The sequence below is a fragment of the Loxodonta africana genome, chromosome 9 (genome assembly GCF_030014295.1).
Source record: "Loxodonta africana isolate mLoxAfr1 chromosome 9, mLoxAfr1.hap2, whole genome shotgun sequence".
Classification (NCBI taxonomy): Eukaryota; Metazoa; Chordata; class Mammalia; order Proboscidea; family Elephantidae; genus Loxodonta; species Loxodonta africana.
This window is the reverse complement of record NC_087350.1, coordinates 93,568,504-93,585,849: the sequence shown is the minus strand read 5'-3', so window position 1 is coordinate 93,585,849 and position 17,346 is coordinate 93,568,504.

Below are 17,346 nucleotides of genomic sequence, written 5' to 3'. Positions count from 1 at the left end.
CAGCACCGTATTCTGCTAAGACTGTCCACTGGAAATAATACCTCTACACTCATCACCGATGATACGACTGCCACAGAGAAAATTCAAGCCATTTACAATGCAAGGTACAAAGCTATCTGAAATGTAAGTGCGGGTGTTTCAGCTTGGGTCTTATCTCATTTGAAATTGAAATATGTTTGCAATGCTTGAATGTGGGAAGATTAATTATCACCTCTGTTTCAAAATAAGCAGCAGTAGAAACCCATCACATGAAAATGTGAAAGTGACATTGTCGACAGCTAACAAGAGAGGTTTTCAGCTGGAAAAGAGCGCAAACAGAAACAAATGCATTCGTTTTTCTAATCAGCAGCCAAGCAAAAATGATATTTGATACCGGCTAAGCCTGTCTCAGAAAAGCGAGACCCCATTTTGGTTAGGTTGCTGAAGGCAGCAATATGAACCACAGAGTTCTGCCTCCTGGCTGTATCAATGCTTTTGTATTTCCAAGGTCAGAGGATTTTTTGCCCTCCCCCCTCAATAAAAGGGGCAAAAAACATACACAGCCCACCATCGACCAGCGATTTGACCTCATGCACAGCGATTAATCTTTCTAAGCCTCAATTTCCCCGTGAACAAAATGGATATAGTAAATGCACACTAAAACTCACAGAGTAGGTGCAAGTTGATTACGTATTAGTGTAAACAATTAGCCCAGTGCCAGGCACATAGAAAGTGCTCAATAATTGTTACCTACTTTTTACTGCTAGTGCAAAGCCATTCCACTCTGCTCCAAGACCACTGCAACAAAAACTCCTCCTTCCTGCCCGAAAGTAGCTTTATCTCAAGTAGTGAGAGTAATATCAGTTTCAGTCTATACCTCCTTCTTAAACATTAGTGATTATAAGAGATCATTTCGGCGCTTCGTTCTGGAAGGAGAGATATTTCTTTTTTGTTTCTTCTCATTGCCATGTTAAAACCCCCATAGTTGAAATCAGATCGTTAGGGGAAAATGTCTCTTGGGCCACTTGGGCATGGCATTGTGAAGCCCAGGCCTCATTACAAATCTCGTTTGTTAATGGAGAAGTTTGAAGTTAGCAAGGCTGCTGCCTGCGCCATACATTAAGATAATGAGATGAAAATGGTGTAAATTCAAATCACTTTCTATTTCTCTCTCAATTTATGTTACACAATGACATAAAGTACCACCTTTGGAGGTGAGGCTGCCCCGTGGTTAATCACCCCGATACGTGCTAAAATACCCCACACTATAATTTAATGTGAAGAACAGCTAGGGGGTTGTGTTGAAACTGTCATGACTCACAGGAATCTACTAATTTTGTCCTGTTCACCTTCATTCTACAACTTAGCGAGAATTTCTGCCAGCATCGGCGGGGGTGGAGAGAGTGAAAAAAGAAAAAGAAGCTCTTTGTGAAATGGCACCTAGAGTCTCTGCCATTGATAGAGTCTTCCTGATTCCCCAGGCAAGCTCTTTCTGAGCCACTCTAAGCACTCCAGAGACAATTTCTTCTATGAAAGTCAAGTTTCCTTCTATCAGGCTCTCATATCTTCCGCAACAGTAATCATTCTTGAAGCTGGAAGTGTTGTCTGCTATCTTGATGTTGCTGGTGCTGAAAGAGGCAAACAAAGTCAGCCTGATTGTTTTAGGTTTGGATTAGTCTGGAGTGCATAGAAAAACATTTTAAAAGACTTATTTTGACTATCAAAGTGAGCCGATATGACAGCAGTCGTCAGGGGAAAATGTGCATCATGCAAACACACAAACATCTCACAGCAACCAGCTCCAGCTACTTTGCAGTAGCACATTAGAGGGGAAATTGCTTTCCTGAACATCAGTGAGAAAGAAGGCCAAAGTGGCATCCAGAATGATATGGAGGTAAAAGGAATTTGGACATAAACTCTTACAACATATAATCTCATTGCATTATATCTGTGGTTTGATACAGATGTGTTTTGTGTAAAATGCAATTAGAAATTAGAAATAGATCGGGAGGTAGTGGTCCATTGTGCCCGAAGAAACTAGTAACTAAGAGAAAGGAGAGTCACAGGGGTTAGTAAAGCAAAAACAACCAGATAAACAAATCATTAACATATAACAAAAAAAGCAAAATAAACGACCAACTAGTTGTGATAACATTCACTTACTGAACGCAGTTTTAGAATTCAGGTCAACCACATAGAAATCTTAGTTTGTGAATAGAAAGCTATCCAAACCACTCTGACTATAACATGAGGTGCTTTTTAGATGTCATTCAAATGAGAAAAGTTGCTATTTACCTAGCAAGAGAATTGCATGGCTCCTCACAAAAAATGCATGAAATTAAAGATGGATTTTTTGCTATAACTTCTAAATAATCAAGTTTACACTAAATAAGTTTGAAATGGCAGATGACTGTCATTTTCCAAAAGAAATTTAATCTCCCACAATTTCTTCCAGTAAAATATTGAAGTCTACCTAAGGATCTTTAACAATTTACAATTGCCAGTTCTTTTTTGTTAAGAACAGAGCAAAAAAAACCTCATGTTGGCACAAACATTTGTTCTTTGGAAATAATCATCCTCAATATGTTCCCAAGAGCTAGACACAAACTGTACTGTAATAAGCTCCAAATTTATAGAAAAGAAACAAAACAGTATAATTTCTTTATATTACTTATAAAAGAATGCCGTACAAAATATTCTTTCAAATCATCTGTTACGAATATATTTTAAAATATTTCTAAAAGCAGATACTCAGTGTATTTTTTCTATATAACCATGTCTTTCAGATATAAACATTGTTGTTGTTAGGTGCCACCCAGCCAGCTCTGACTCATAGCAACCCTATGTACAACAGAACGAAAAGCTGTCCGGTCCTGTGCCATCCTCACAATCATTGTTATGCTTGAGCCCATTGTTGCCACTGTGTCAATCCGTCTCCTTGAGGGTCTTCCTCTTTTTTGCTGACCCTCTACTTTACCAAACATGATCTCCTTCTCCAGGAACAGGCCCCTCATGATAACATGTCCAAAGTACATGAGACATAGTCTCACCATTTTTGCTTTTAAAGAGCATTCTGGTTGCACTTCTTCCAAGACAGATTTGTTTGCTCTTTCGGCAGTCGATGATATATTCAATATTCTTCACCAACACCACAATTCAAAGGTGTCAATTCTTATTTGGTCTTCCTTATTCATCATCCAGCTTTCTCATGTGTATGAGGCAATTGAAAACACCACAGCTTGGGTCAGTAGTCTTCAAAATGACATCTTTGCTTTTCAACACTTTAAACAGCCCTTTTGCAGCAGATTTGCCCAATGCAATGGATCTTTTGATTTCTTGACTGCTGCTTCCATGGGTGTTGATTGTGGATTTAAGTAAAATGAAATCTTTGACAACTTCAGCCTTTTCTTTATCATGATGTTTCTTATCGGTCCAGGTGTAAGGATTTTTGTTTTCTTTATGTTGAATTGTAATCCATACTGAAGGCTGTGGTCTTTAGTCTTCATCAGTAAGTGCTTCAAGTCCTCTTCACTTTCAGCAAGAAAGGTTGTGTCATCTGAATAACGCAGGTTGTTAATGGGTCTTCCTCCAACCCTGATGCCCCTTTCTTCTTCTTATAATCCAGCTTCTTGGATTATCTGCTCAGCATACAGATTGAATATGTATGGTGAAAGGATACAACCTTGACACACACCTTTCCTGACTTTAAACCATGCAGTATTCCCTTGTTTTCTAACGACTGCCTCTTGATCTATATACAGATACAAATTGTTGGTGGTATTTTTCTTCTTGCCTATTAGTGGTTAGATTCCTTCACCAAGCAACAAAACAAGTTCCAGATTTATTACAGAAATAAATTTTTTAAAAAGACCATAAAAGCAAAAGAATAAAAAGGCATTTGTCTTGTCTGGAAAGCATTCCTATGATTTTTAAGGCATAAACTCAGAAGCTCCTTCGAAGGAGGAAGATTTCTCATAAGAAAGCCTGAACCTCACACTCACCCCAGGGTAAAAGCTTTTCAGGAATTGGTTCTCCTCAATACCAGGAGTACTGGTGTGGGTCTGCCATTGAAACAACTGTTTTGTCTTCCAACCAAATGAAATGTGTCCCGAGATATGACTTAGATAGAGTGGGCCCATTACTATGCTTTTCTTGGTTTATCTCCCTATTCTGCCTCAAGAAAGTTCAGATCTAAAGTTTGAAAAGAACCATTATTATTAATTCATTCACTCATTATCAGCTAAAATTCAGCTCCATATGAACTTGTGTTCATAGAGGAACCTTCCCTATCATCTCACTGAGAGAGAGCTTGAGCTGCAACTTTTATTTCCTTCTAGAGGATAGAAATGGATTATGATCAATTGAGTACATTCTCACTTCTATAGCCAGGGTAATAATTATCAGTGTCTCCTTACCTTGAATCACATGCAAGACTGAGGAGAAAAGAATTCCCTTCTGATGAAGTCCAATTTATCTATTATTTTCTTTTGTTGCTCAAAAGTAAGCCAGAAGTAGAAAATGAGTAGCTTACAGTTCTTTCTACATGGTTCACAAAAATTTGAAAATCAAGTAATTGGTTTGAAAGCAGCCTGTGTCCTCACTTGTGTCACTCAAGGTAAAACTGTGAATTTCCGAATAGACCACAATAGAAAGCTCCTTTCAAGTCTTTGACCCACAAGCCCGGCACAATGGAGCAGACAAAAAAGTGACTGAAATGAAGTAAAAATATATATTTTAAAACAAAATCTATGACTCATAATAAGAGAAGATAATTTAGATTAAATGATGATTATAACCACAGCAGTTCAGGGGTGGACAGAACAGTCAAAAAGCCATATTTCACATTAGTTTGTGGGGAAATGGAGGAGAAATAAGAAAATGTATTTTATTTCCCACCAGTTGAAGTCAGGATTAATCAAAAGGTCCTGGTATCCAGACCTTCTGCATTTTACCACTGTAAGGACTGCCATTCCCATCTTAGCCTGAGTGCCCTCTAGAGGTAGGCCCAGTGGACTCCGTGGCAACTAACAACGATAACAAGAGGGATAGAACATAGCCTGAAAGATCATACATGGCAGCTTTGTCTATAGAGTTCCACATTTCTGTACTGGAGGCTTAGATTTATTCCTACTTTTGAAGAGGAGACTTGTGAACCTGGAAGAACAACTTCTTATTTAAGAAGTGTATCTAAATGTGCCAAGAGAGTTTGAAATCAAACGCATTTTGATTCGAAGTCATTTACAATCCTTCCATCTGTCTGACAGTACTGTGATCTTCTGTATGTTTGAGGGGTCTTTCTGTAAGGGCTGTATTATGATGGCCTGAGATCTCTTACCTGTGGCCAGATGCAGCTTGTTCAAATTCAGAGGAAATGTTTTTCTGTAATGTAATGATTTTGCCTAATCTCTCTTCATTTAGGATCCCTCAGCTGCTAACCAAAAGTTCAGCAGTTCAAATCCACCAGCCACTCCTTGGAAACCTTATGGGGCAGTTCTACTCTGCCCTATGGATGGCTATGGACTCTATGACAACAGGCTTGGCTTAGGTTTGAGCTCTTCATTTAATGACTATCCCGCCCACCTCAAAAAAAAAAAAAAAAAAAGGTTATTTTATAATTAGAATCTTACTTTACAGATATTTGACTTTTCTTTTTTTTATATATTTTGTTTAAACAACTGCTCTTGTAAAACATCCTGTAACACTGGTTTATGGATACTTTACGTGATGAAAAATGAGAGAGAGATAACCATGTAAGCTTATATGACTATATCATGGGGAGGAATCAGAACAACTCAAGAAGAATGAAACAAAATATAAGCCATTACTTGTCCAGCAGGACATAAAGTGAGATTTCCTACTCTTCCTCAAGGAGCGTGACCTGACTGGCTACCCACAATTAAACCCACCATTTTACAGTGCTTTAAATCCTGACTTGGAGTTCTGTGGTGCAGTGGTTAAGAATTTGGCTGCTAATCAAAAGGTCGACAGCTGGAATCCACCAGTTGCTCTTTGGAAATTCTATGGGGCAGTCCTACTCTGTCCTATAGGGTAGCTGTGAGTTGGAATCTACTCGAAGGCAACAGATTCTTTTTTTTTTTTTTAGCCCCTACTCTGTGCACTGACAATGAGTATAATTATCTTGATGGTGGGTTACAGTAAGAAATGTATAGAAGAGCAACATATGGGATATCTCTACATTGATGTCACCAGAGCCTCCAAAATCCCTTTGGTGAAGTTTCATCTCATCTTCTAATAATGGTCCCCAATTTTCACCTAGTAATCAGGTAAATCTGGGTACAGTTGCTTCAAACTATTGAACTAACACATTTGTTAACTCAATAAATACTTAGGAATTGCATATCATGTCTTGAGAACTAAACTATGTCCTTAGGACGTATCCATGAACAGAGAGAGATCCCTGCCAATATAGAGCTTGCATTCTAGTGGTGGTATTGTAGAAAAGAGGGTGTGTTCTCAGAAAAAATATATGCATAATAAAAAGTAATTTATGTAGTATATTAATATATAACTGTTATGGAAAAAAGTGGAGCTAGGTAAGGGAGATATGGAGTGCTGGGGGTTAGTGGATGCAATATTCAACAGGGTAGTCAAAGAAAGCCTCATTAAGAAGGTGAGTCTTGAGCAAAGAGTTGAAAGAGGTTGAGAGAATTTGCCAGGCAAATATCTGGAGGAATTTTGAGGCAGAGGGAACACCCAGTGCAAAGAACCTAAAGTGGAGGCATTCCTGGTGATGCTAAGTAAAAGTAAGGGGGTTAGCGTGCTAGAGATACTTTGCCCTCAAGGGTCAGGGTCAGAGTGCTTCACCCTGGGCTATTCTTAGGCTCTAAGGAATGCTCTTTTTCTCTGGTCCTCTCAAAAAATAACCAGCATGTTCACGGTAATCTGAAGGTTCACCTATGTTAATGTCCTTTTGACTTTGAATACAAGGAAAACTCTTTGAGGAAAGGTGGGCATAAATCCCTCCTTTGCAAAGATGGAGAATCTGATATTCAGAGTACTTAATTAATCCCCTAAAGTCAGATGACCAAAGTCAAATCCCAAATCTTTCACTTTAATGCTCTCCCTATTACTGTCTATGAAGTCACAAACTGACCATGTCTGGATTTTCCATATGGAGGGCTATCTTGTCCTCTCTCCTTCCTGCCCCTGTTAAGCATCCTATCATCAAGTCCCATTGTTAACTAGTTCTATGATGGTGAACTATCAATTTTGATTCCCTATACTTGGAAAACCTCTTTTTCAGTCACTTTTTTCAAGCCTGCCTTGAATTATCCTAATTTGAGTGTGCCATCTGTTTCCTGTTGGAACCATGACTAATAGAAGCACCATCTTCCCTTCCCCTAAGTCCACAGAAATGATAATGTATAAAATGATAAAAGTAAAGAAGATATTGGTGTTCAAATGGGTAGGTAAGTATCTCTGTGGGCCAGTAAAAAAAGGACACAAAGAGTATGCTGTTCTAAAGAGCAGGTCTATAGGACCTTAAATTTGGAAGCAGGGCATTCCATTTATGGGATTATGTGGTTAAAATAGTTTCATATGAGGAGGGCACAGAGAATTGGACCTAGGCTCACGCTCATGACAAGAAGAGTGTGGCTTGGGCTTCCTTTCTCTGCTACTAAAGGAAACAGACAACTTCAGAACTCTGACCTGAATTATGAATGCCTATATAACACTAAAAACCAAGGAGGAGAAGGAGGTGGAAACATAAGGAAAGACAGAGGCTTGATCCAGTCTACTAACTGACAGTAACAGGAACCACAGCTTTGCAATTTGTGACCACATCAAGATCTCTGAGCTACCAAGGTATGACCTGGATATAGATTGAGACCCCTAGGAAGACAGGTAGAAGCATTTACAAAACTTTTCATCATCATAGAGACTGTGCAAAGAGGGAGAAATTTCCCTTTGTCATGAGCAATTTAAAACACATGAGGAAAATTCATACTAAGTGAGCTAGTCAATAAAATCAACCAAATGATGAATTCTCACCAATAAAATGAAAATAAGAATAATCAAAAAGCCTCTTTAAAAAATGTGTTATATTAATGAAGATTTAAAAATAGGAAAATCTTTCCAAGAGACATGTGGAACAGATTTCTAGGTTTTGTCTCTACGCATCTGCCTGTTCTAGATGTTTAATATAAATGGAATGATACGATATTTGTCCTTTTGTATCTGAATCACTTCACTCAGCATAATGTTTTCCAGGTTAATCTATGTCATAACATGTACCAGAATTTCATTTCTCTGTACAATATCCCATTATATGGATATATCACATTTTGTTTATCCATTCCTCTGTTGATGGGCACTTGTTTCCACCTTTGGGGTATTGTGGATAATGCTGCAGTGAACATACGTGTACAAATATCTTCCAATTATTTGGGAGTACACACCAAAAGTAGAATTGCTGGGTCATATGGTGATTCTGTTTAACTTTTTTGAGGAAACGTCAGACTGTTTTTCTCAGTAACCACCATTTTACCTTCTCACCAGATGATAACAAATTATGGATAACAATGTGGAGAATGGGAATTTCGGAGCACTTAATTGTGCTCATGAAGAATCTGTACATGGATTGAGAGGCAGTTCCTGAAAGAGAACAAGGGGATACTGCATGGTTTAAAGTCAGGAAAGATGTGTGTCAGTGTTGTATCTTTTCACTGTACCTATTTTTTTTTTTTTTATTCAATCTGTATGCTGAGCAAGTAATCCAAGAAGCTGGACTATATGAAGAAGAACAGGGCGTCAGGACTGGAGGAAGGCTCATTAACAACCTGCGTTATACAGATGACACAACCTTGCTTACTGAAAGTGAAGAGGATTTGAAGCACTTACTAATGAAAATCAAAGACCACAGCCTTCAATATGGATTAACCTCAACGTAAAGAAAACAAAAACCCTCACAAACGGACCAATAAGCAACATCATGATAAACTGAGAAAAGACTGAGGTTCTCAAGGATTTCATTTTACTTGGATCCACAATCGACGCCCATGGAAGCAGTCAAGAAATCAAAAGACACATGGCATTGAGCAAATAGGCTGCAAGAGATATCTTTAAAGTGTTGAAAAGCAAAGATGCCACCTTAAGGACTAAGGTGTGCTTGACCCAAGCCATGGTGTTTTCAATTGCCTCATATGCATGTGAAAGCTTGACAATGAGTAAGGGAGACTGAAGAAAAATTGATGCCTTTGAATTGTGGGGTTGGCAAAGAATAATTGAATGTCCCACGGACTGCCAAAGGAATGAAAAAATCTGCTTTGGAAGAAGTACAACCAGAATGCTCCTTAGAAGTAAGGATGGCGAGACTTCGTCTCACATACTTTGGACATGTTATCAGGAGGGATCAGCCCCTGGCAAAGGACATCATGCTTGGTAGAGTAGAGGGTCAGGAAAAAGAGGAAGACCCTGACTGAGATGGATTGAACAGTGGCTGCAACAATGGGCTCAAGTGTAGCAACAATTGTGATGATGGCACAGAACCCGGCAACGTTTCATACTGTTGTGAGTAGGGTCATTATGAGTCGGAACCGACTTGATGGCACTTAACAACAACAACCAGCAATGGATGAGGGCTCCAATTTTTCAACACCCACACTATCTGGTAATTTCCATCCTAGTAGGTATGAGGTGATATCTCATTGTTGTTTTGATTTGCATTTCCCTAATGACTAATTGTATTAAGTGTATTTTTATATTCTTATTAGACTTTTTTTTTTCTTTTTGTTAGACTTTTATATATCTTGTTTAGAGAAGGGTTTATTAAAGTCTTTTGCCCATTTTTCAATTGAGTTGTTTGTCTTTTTGTCTTTGAGTTGCAGGAGTTCTTTATATTTTCTGGATGTTATACCTTGTCACATATATAGTTCCCAAATATTTTCTCCTATTCTTCACCTTGTTGATAAAGTCTTCTAATGTTCTTACATTTATATCATTGATCCATCTTGAGTTAATTTTTATATATGGGCTTAAATTCATTCTTTTGCATGCGAAGACCCAGTTTTCCCAGTGTCTTTTTGAAGAGACTATTTTCCCACATTCAAAAATCAGTTGAACATAGATGTATGAGTTTATTTCTAGACTCTCAATTCTATTCCTTTGGTCTATATGTTTGTCCTTACACCAGTACCAGACTGTTTTGATTACGTTAGCTGTATAGCACATTTTGAAATTGGGAAGTATGATTCCTTCTATTTTGTTCTTCTTTTTAAAGGCTGCTTTGGGTACTCGGGGCCCATTGCAATCCTACAGAAAAAGCTATTGGAATTTTGATAGGGATTGCATTAAATTTATAGTTGGCTTTTGGTAATATTGACATCATAACAATACTAAATCTTCCTATCCATGAACATGGGATTTCTTTCCATTTACTTAGACCTTCATTAATTTATTTCAGCAATGTTTTATAGTTTTCAGTGTACAAGTCTTTCATCTCTCTGGTTAAACTTACTTCTAGGTATTTTATTCTCTTAGATGCTACTGTAAATAGAATTGTTTCTTTATTTCCTTTTTAGATTGTTAATTGCTGGTATATTGGAACACAACTGATTTTTGTATGCTAATCCTAAATGCTGAGACTTTGTTGTGTTTATTTTGGCTTTAGTCACTTTCTTGTGAATTCTTTGAGATTTTCTATATGTAGGATCATGTCATCTGGGAATAGAGACAGTTTTACTTCCTCCTTTCTGATTTAGATACTCTCCTTTTTTTCCTTGCCTAATTGCTCTGGCTAGAAATTCCTATACAATATTTCTTCTCTGATATATATATATATATATATACACACACACACACAAACACATACTTCACTTCTGTGACTTGACGTATATAGCTATAATCTCGCTTATGGAGGACAGGAACTATGTGGGTTCTACTCACATTTGTATCTTCAGAGCTATCCTCTGAGCCTGGTGAACAAGTCACTTAATAAATGTTTACAGGGGAATTAACTACAATGTTTTATGACTGGTGTCGATGCATACCAACTACACACTGCCAAAAAAAAAAAAAAGACAGCATTCATGCTTGTCCATGTTGTATATGTGACAGCATTTTCGGGACTTTCAATCGCAAACATTATCTACTTGAGTTTGGTTTTTTTTTTTTTTTGGAAGCTCCAAAAATATTTCTAAGTTCTTGCTTTTACAACTTTGTTTACATTCATTATCAGACAGTTACCTCGAAGGAACATAACAGTTGTGGAATGTTTATATTGACTCATTTTAACATATAACATAAAATTGCATATTATCTGCATACATGATGGTGAATAGCAAGAGAATCGTCCTTTCATGTGAAAACATCTCAGCCTCCTTGGAGTTTCTGAATTCAGTTTCGTTTTAATAAATATTCATTTGAGGAGTAACATCTTTGTCAAGAAACCTTCCATGATCATGATATTTTTTCAACTTAAGTAATGTTCTTTATTCTATTGTATTGCCTTATTTATTTAAACCATATCATAGAAGGATATACAGATATATATGACAATCACAAGAACACTGATGTTTTTGGCATTTATTAAAATGTACATAAAATAATTGCCTGCTAAAGTTTTCACTTGCTAGGCTTTTTATAACACCACCATTACTATGGTATTACTAAAATTGTTAACACTTGCTTTATTTGTATTTGCTTCCCCTTCTGGTGCTCTCTGTTTCTTTGAGGCATTAGATGGTGTAGTTCTTTACAATATTTGAGAACTTTCAAAAAAATAAGTGACATCATTTTATTTATTTATTTATATATAAAACCCATGGCCCTCAAGTCAATTATGACTCATAGTGATCCTATGGGACACAGGACGAAGTAGAAACGCTCCACAGGGTTTCCAAGGAGCAGCCAGTGGATTCCAAATGCTGACCGTTTGGTTCGCAGCCAAGCTCTTAACCATTGCGCCACCAGGGCTTCACATATATCTATCTATATACGTATCTATATCTATAGATAGATGATAGATAGATAGATGATAGATAGAGAGAGAGGGAGAGAGAGAGATAGATAGATAGATGACTGATAGATGATAGATGAGAGATAAAGAGACAGAGAGATAAATAGATGATAGATAGATAGACGATAGACAGATAGACAAATAGATATGTATACATATATTCATATGTATATATATTATAGTTGTTAGGTGCCATAGAGTCAGTTCCAACTCATAGCGACCGTAACACAACAGAACGAAACACTGTCCATTCCTGTGCCATCCTCACAATCATTGTTATGCTTGAGCCCATTGTTGCAGCCACTGTGTCAATCTATCTCATTGAGGATCTTCCTCTTTTTTGCTGGCCCTCTACTATACCAAGCATGATGTCCTTCTCCAGGGAATGACCTCTCCTGATAACATGTCCAAAGTATGTGAGATGTAGTCTTGCCATCCTTGCTTCTAATGAGCATTGTGGTTGTACTTCTTCCAAAACAGATTTGTTTGTTCTTTTGGCAGTTCATGGTATATTCAATATTCTTCACCAACACCACAATTTAAAGGTGTTAATTCTTCTTCAGTCTTCCTTATTTATTGTCCAGGTTGCACATGCTTATGAGGCGGTTGAAAACACTATGGCTTGAGTCAAGAGTACCTTAGTCTTCATGGTGCCAAATTTGCTTTTCAACACTTTAAAGAGGTCTTTTGCAGCAGAATTGCCAATGCAATGCCTCTTTTGATTTCTTGACTGCTGGGGTGGGGTTGGGGGCTTCCATGAATGTTGATTGTGGACCCAAGTGAAATGAAATCCATGACAACTTCAATCTTTTCTCTGTTTATCATGATGTTTCTTATTGGTCCACTTGTAAGGATTTTTGTTTTCTTTATGTTGAGTTGTAATCCATAATGAAGACTATGGTCTTTGATCTTCATCAGTAAGTTCTTCAAGTCCTCATTCAGCTAACAAGGTTGTGTAGTCTGTATAACCCAGGTTGACAATGAGTCTGCCTCTAGTCTTGATGCCCCGTTCTTCTTCATATAGCCCAGCTTCTCAGATTATTTGCTCAGCATACAGATTGAAAAAGTATGGTGAAAGGATACAACTTGACACATACCTCTCCTAATTTTAAACCACACACTATGCTCTTGTTCTGTTTGAATGACTGCCTCTTGATCCATGTATAGGCTCCTCATAAGCACAATTAAGTGTTCTGAGATTTCCATTCTTCACAATGTTATCTGTAATTTGTCATGAATCACATAGTTGAATGCCTTTGCATAGTCAATAAAACACAGGTAAACTTCTTTCTGGTATTCTCTGCTTTTAGCCAAGATCCATCTGACATCAGCAATGATAGCCCTCACTCCACATCCTCTTCTGAATCTGGCCTGAATTTCTGGTAGTTCCCAGTCAATATACTGCTGCAGCCGCTTTTGAATGATCTTCAGGAAATTTTGCTTGCATGTAATATTAATGATAATTTCCCCATTCGGGTGGATCAACTTTCTAGGGAATAGGCATAAATATGGATCTCTTACAGCCAGTTGGCCAGGTAGCTGACTTCCAAATTTCTTGGCATAGACAAGTGAGTACTTCCAGAGCTGCATCCAATTTTTGGAACATCTCAATTGGTATTCTATCAATTCCTGGAGCCTTTTTTTTTTTGCCAATTTTCAGTGCAGCTTGGACCTCTTCCTTCAGTATCATCAGTTCCTGATCATATGCTACCTTCTGAAATGGTTGAATGTCAACCAGTTTTTTTGGTATAATGATTCTGTGTATTCCTTCCATCTTCTTTTGATGCTCCCTGTGTCATTTAATATTTTTCCCATACAATCCTTCAGTACTGCAACTTGGGGATTGAATTTTTTCTTCAGTTGTTTTAGCTTGAGAAATGCCAAGTGTTTGTCCATTTTGGTTTTCTACCTCTAGATCTTTGCACATGTCATAATGCTTTACTTCGTCTTCTCTAGTTGCCCTTTGAAATCTTCTGTTCACTTTTTACTTCATCATTTCTTCTTTTTGCTGTAGATACTGGACATTCAAGAGCAAGTTTCAGAGTCTCTTCTGATAGCCATTTCAGTCTTTTCTTTCTTTCCTGTCTTTTTAATGACCTATTGCTTTCTTCATGTATAACATCCTTGATGTCATACCACAACTCCTCTGGTCTTCGGTCATTAGTGTTCAACATGTCAAATCTATTCCTGAGATGGGATTCAGGTGGTGTATACTCAAGGTTGTGCTTTGGGTCTTGTGGACTTGTTCTAATTTTCTTCCGTTTCAACTTGAACTTGCATATGAGCAATTGATGGTCTGTTCTGCATTTGGCCCCTGGCCTTGATCTGACTGGAAGATATTGAGCTTTTCCATTATCTCTTTCCACAGATACAGTCGATTTGATTCCTGTGTATCCCATTTGACGAGGTCCACTTGTATAGTTGCCATTTACATTAATGATAAAAGGTATTTGCAATGAAGAAGTTGTTGGTCTTGCAAAATTCTATCATGTGATCTCAGGTATCATTTCTACCACCAAGGCCATATTTTTGAATTACTAATCCTTCTTTGTTTCCAACTCTCACACTCCAATTACCATAAGTATCAATGCAACCTGATTGCGTGTCGGATCATTTTCAGGCTGCGAAGGTGACAAAAATCTTCATCTTTGGCTTTAGTGGTGGGTGAGTAAATTTGAATAGTAGTTGTATTAACTGGTCTTCCTTGTAGGCTTATGGATATTATCCTATCACTGACAGCATTGTACTTCAGGTAGATCTCAAAATATTCTTTTTGAGGATGAATGCAATGCCACTCCTCTTCAATTTGTCATTCCCAGCATAGTAGACCATATGATTGTCCAACTCCAAATGACTAATAATAGTCCATTTCAGCTCACTAATGCCTAGGATATCGATGTTTATGTGTTCCATTTCATTTTTGATGATTTCCAATTTTTCTAGATTCATACTTCGTACATTCCATGCTCCAATTATTAATGAATGTTTACATCTGTTTCTTCCCATTTTGAGTCATGCCACATCAGCAAATGAAGGTCCCGAAAGCTTGACTCCATCCATGTCATTAGGGTCGATTCCTCTTTGAGGAGACAGCTCTTCCCCAGTTGTATTTTGAGTGCCTTCCAACCTGGGGGGCTCAACTTCTGGCACTATACCAGACAATGTTCCACTGCTATTCGTAAGGTTTTTACTGGCTAATTCTTTTCAGAAGTAGACTGTTGGGTCCTTCTTCCTAGTCATCTTAGTCTGGAAGCTCAGCACAGACCTGTCTGCCATGGGTGACCCTCCTGGTATCTGAATACAGGTGGCATAGATTCCAGCATCACAGCAACATGCAAGCCCCCACAGTATGACAAACTGACAGATGCATGAGTAATATATATATGTATATATATACACACATATGTATGTATATGTATATATATATGATGCACTTTTTTATTTGGTTAATGTGAGAAATAGCATCAAAAGCAGCAAAACCTCTGAGCTATCCTCATAGTATTAAGAAAATATCTTTAAGAACATTTTTTTTTTTGTCCAAAGATTTGGAGAAGAAAGCATCACTTATTTTTTTATTATAAACAATGGATTTGTGCGATCTCACATATGGGAATAGATCCTAATTTATGACTGCACAGAAAGCAGTAAATACTCAATATTTAAAATAATCCCATTCTGCCATTTTAGTTTATAGCAATGTATATTTTTACATGACAGCGGATCATATTTAATGTTTTCTATCACTTCTGGGAGGATTTGAAGAAGTTTTTGGCTCAAGCAGAAATTCAACTTGCATATTATTGAATCAAATAGTAAAACTAAAAAAATGATCTGCTAATACCTATATCCTGGGTCATATTTCATATGCTTTCAGTGTGTCATGGCTTCTATGATACACAGACCTAAGTTCCCTGATATTTTATGCAGCCTGAAACTTATCTGAAAGTAAAAATGACCCTTTACATACACATCTCAGTGTATGTAATGTATGTAACATGGTGGTCAGCTGGTGGGGGAAGGGTTGGACAAATGATTTTTTACATATATATATATATATTTTTTTTTTTTTTTTTACGGTTCTCCATTCCAGCCCAGGTATCTCTACAGAAATCCTATGCCTTTGTTTAAAAAATGTTTCTCCTATTAATCTATTTACTACTAAATTATATTCACCTAATTTCTCCTTGATCGATAATCTAAAACACTGCAATAAATTACACAGTTGATTAGACCTTTCTACTCATCCAATGTCATAGGCCTTGTTTTCTGTTCTTATAACACAGGTTTACATAAAAGCATTTGTAATTTCCAAAGTAGCCAATAATTGATTCTTAAATACAAATAATACTGATATTTTATGACCAAATATTTGATGCATGATTTTTGACTATTCTGTATATAATTTTGAAAACACTGGAATAGAATCATGATGATCCAAGAAAATCTAATATGCATGATTGTCATACTTCTAAAAATGCATTCCTAATTTTTTTCCTAAATTTTTTCATTGTTATTGCATTTCTTAGGTGCCATCAGTTTGGCTCTGACTCATATTGACCCTATGCTCAACAGAATGAAACACTACCCAGTTCTGTGACATCCTCACAATTGTTGCTATTCGTGAGCCCATTGTTGCAGCCACTGTACCAGTCCATCTCATTGAGGGTCTTCCTCTTTTTCACCAAGCATGATGTCCTTCTCCAGGGACTGATCCCTCCTGATATCATGTCCAAAGTATGTGAGATGTAGTCTCACCATCCTTGCTTCTAAGGAGCTTTCTGGATGTACTTCTTCCAGGACAGATTTGTTCATTCTTTGGCAGTCCATGATATATTCAATATTCTTCGACAACACCACAATTCAAAGGCATCAACACTTCTTCAGTATCCCTAATTCCTTGTCCAGCTTTCTCATGCATATGACGTGACTAAAACCACTATGGCTTGCGTCAGGTGTACCCTAGTCCTCAGGGTGACTTTCTTGCTTTTCAACACTTTAAAGAGGTCTTTTGCAACAGATTTGCCCAAATGCAATGTGTCTTTTGATTCTTGATTGCTTCCATGGGTGTTGGTTCTGAATTCAAGTAAAATGAAATCTTTGACAACTTCAATCTTTTCTCCATTTATCATGATGTTGCTTATTAGTCCAGTTGTGAGGATTTTTGTTTTCTTTATGTTGAGGTGTAATCCATACTGAAGGCTGTGGTCTTTGATCTTCATCAGTAAGTGCTTCAAGTCCTCTTCACTTTTAGTAAGCAAGATTGTGTCATCTGCATAACGCAGGTTGTTAATAAGTCTTCCTCCAATCCTGATGTCCTGTTCTTCATATAGTCCAGCTTCTTGGAGTATTTGCTCAGCATACAGCTTGAATAGTATGGCGAAAAGATACAA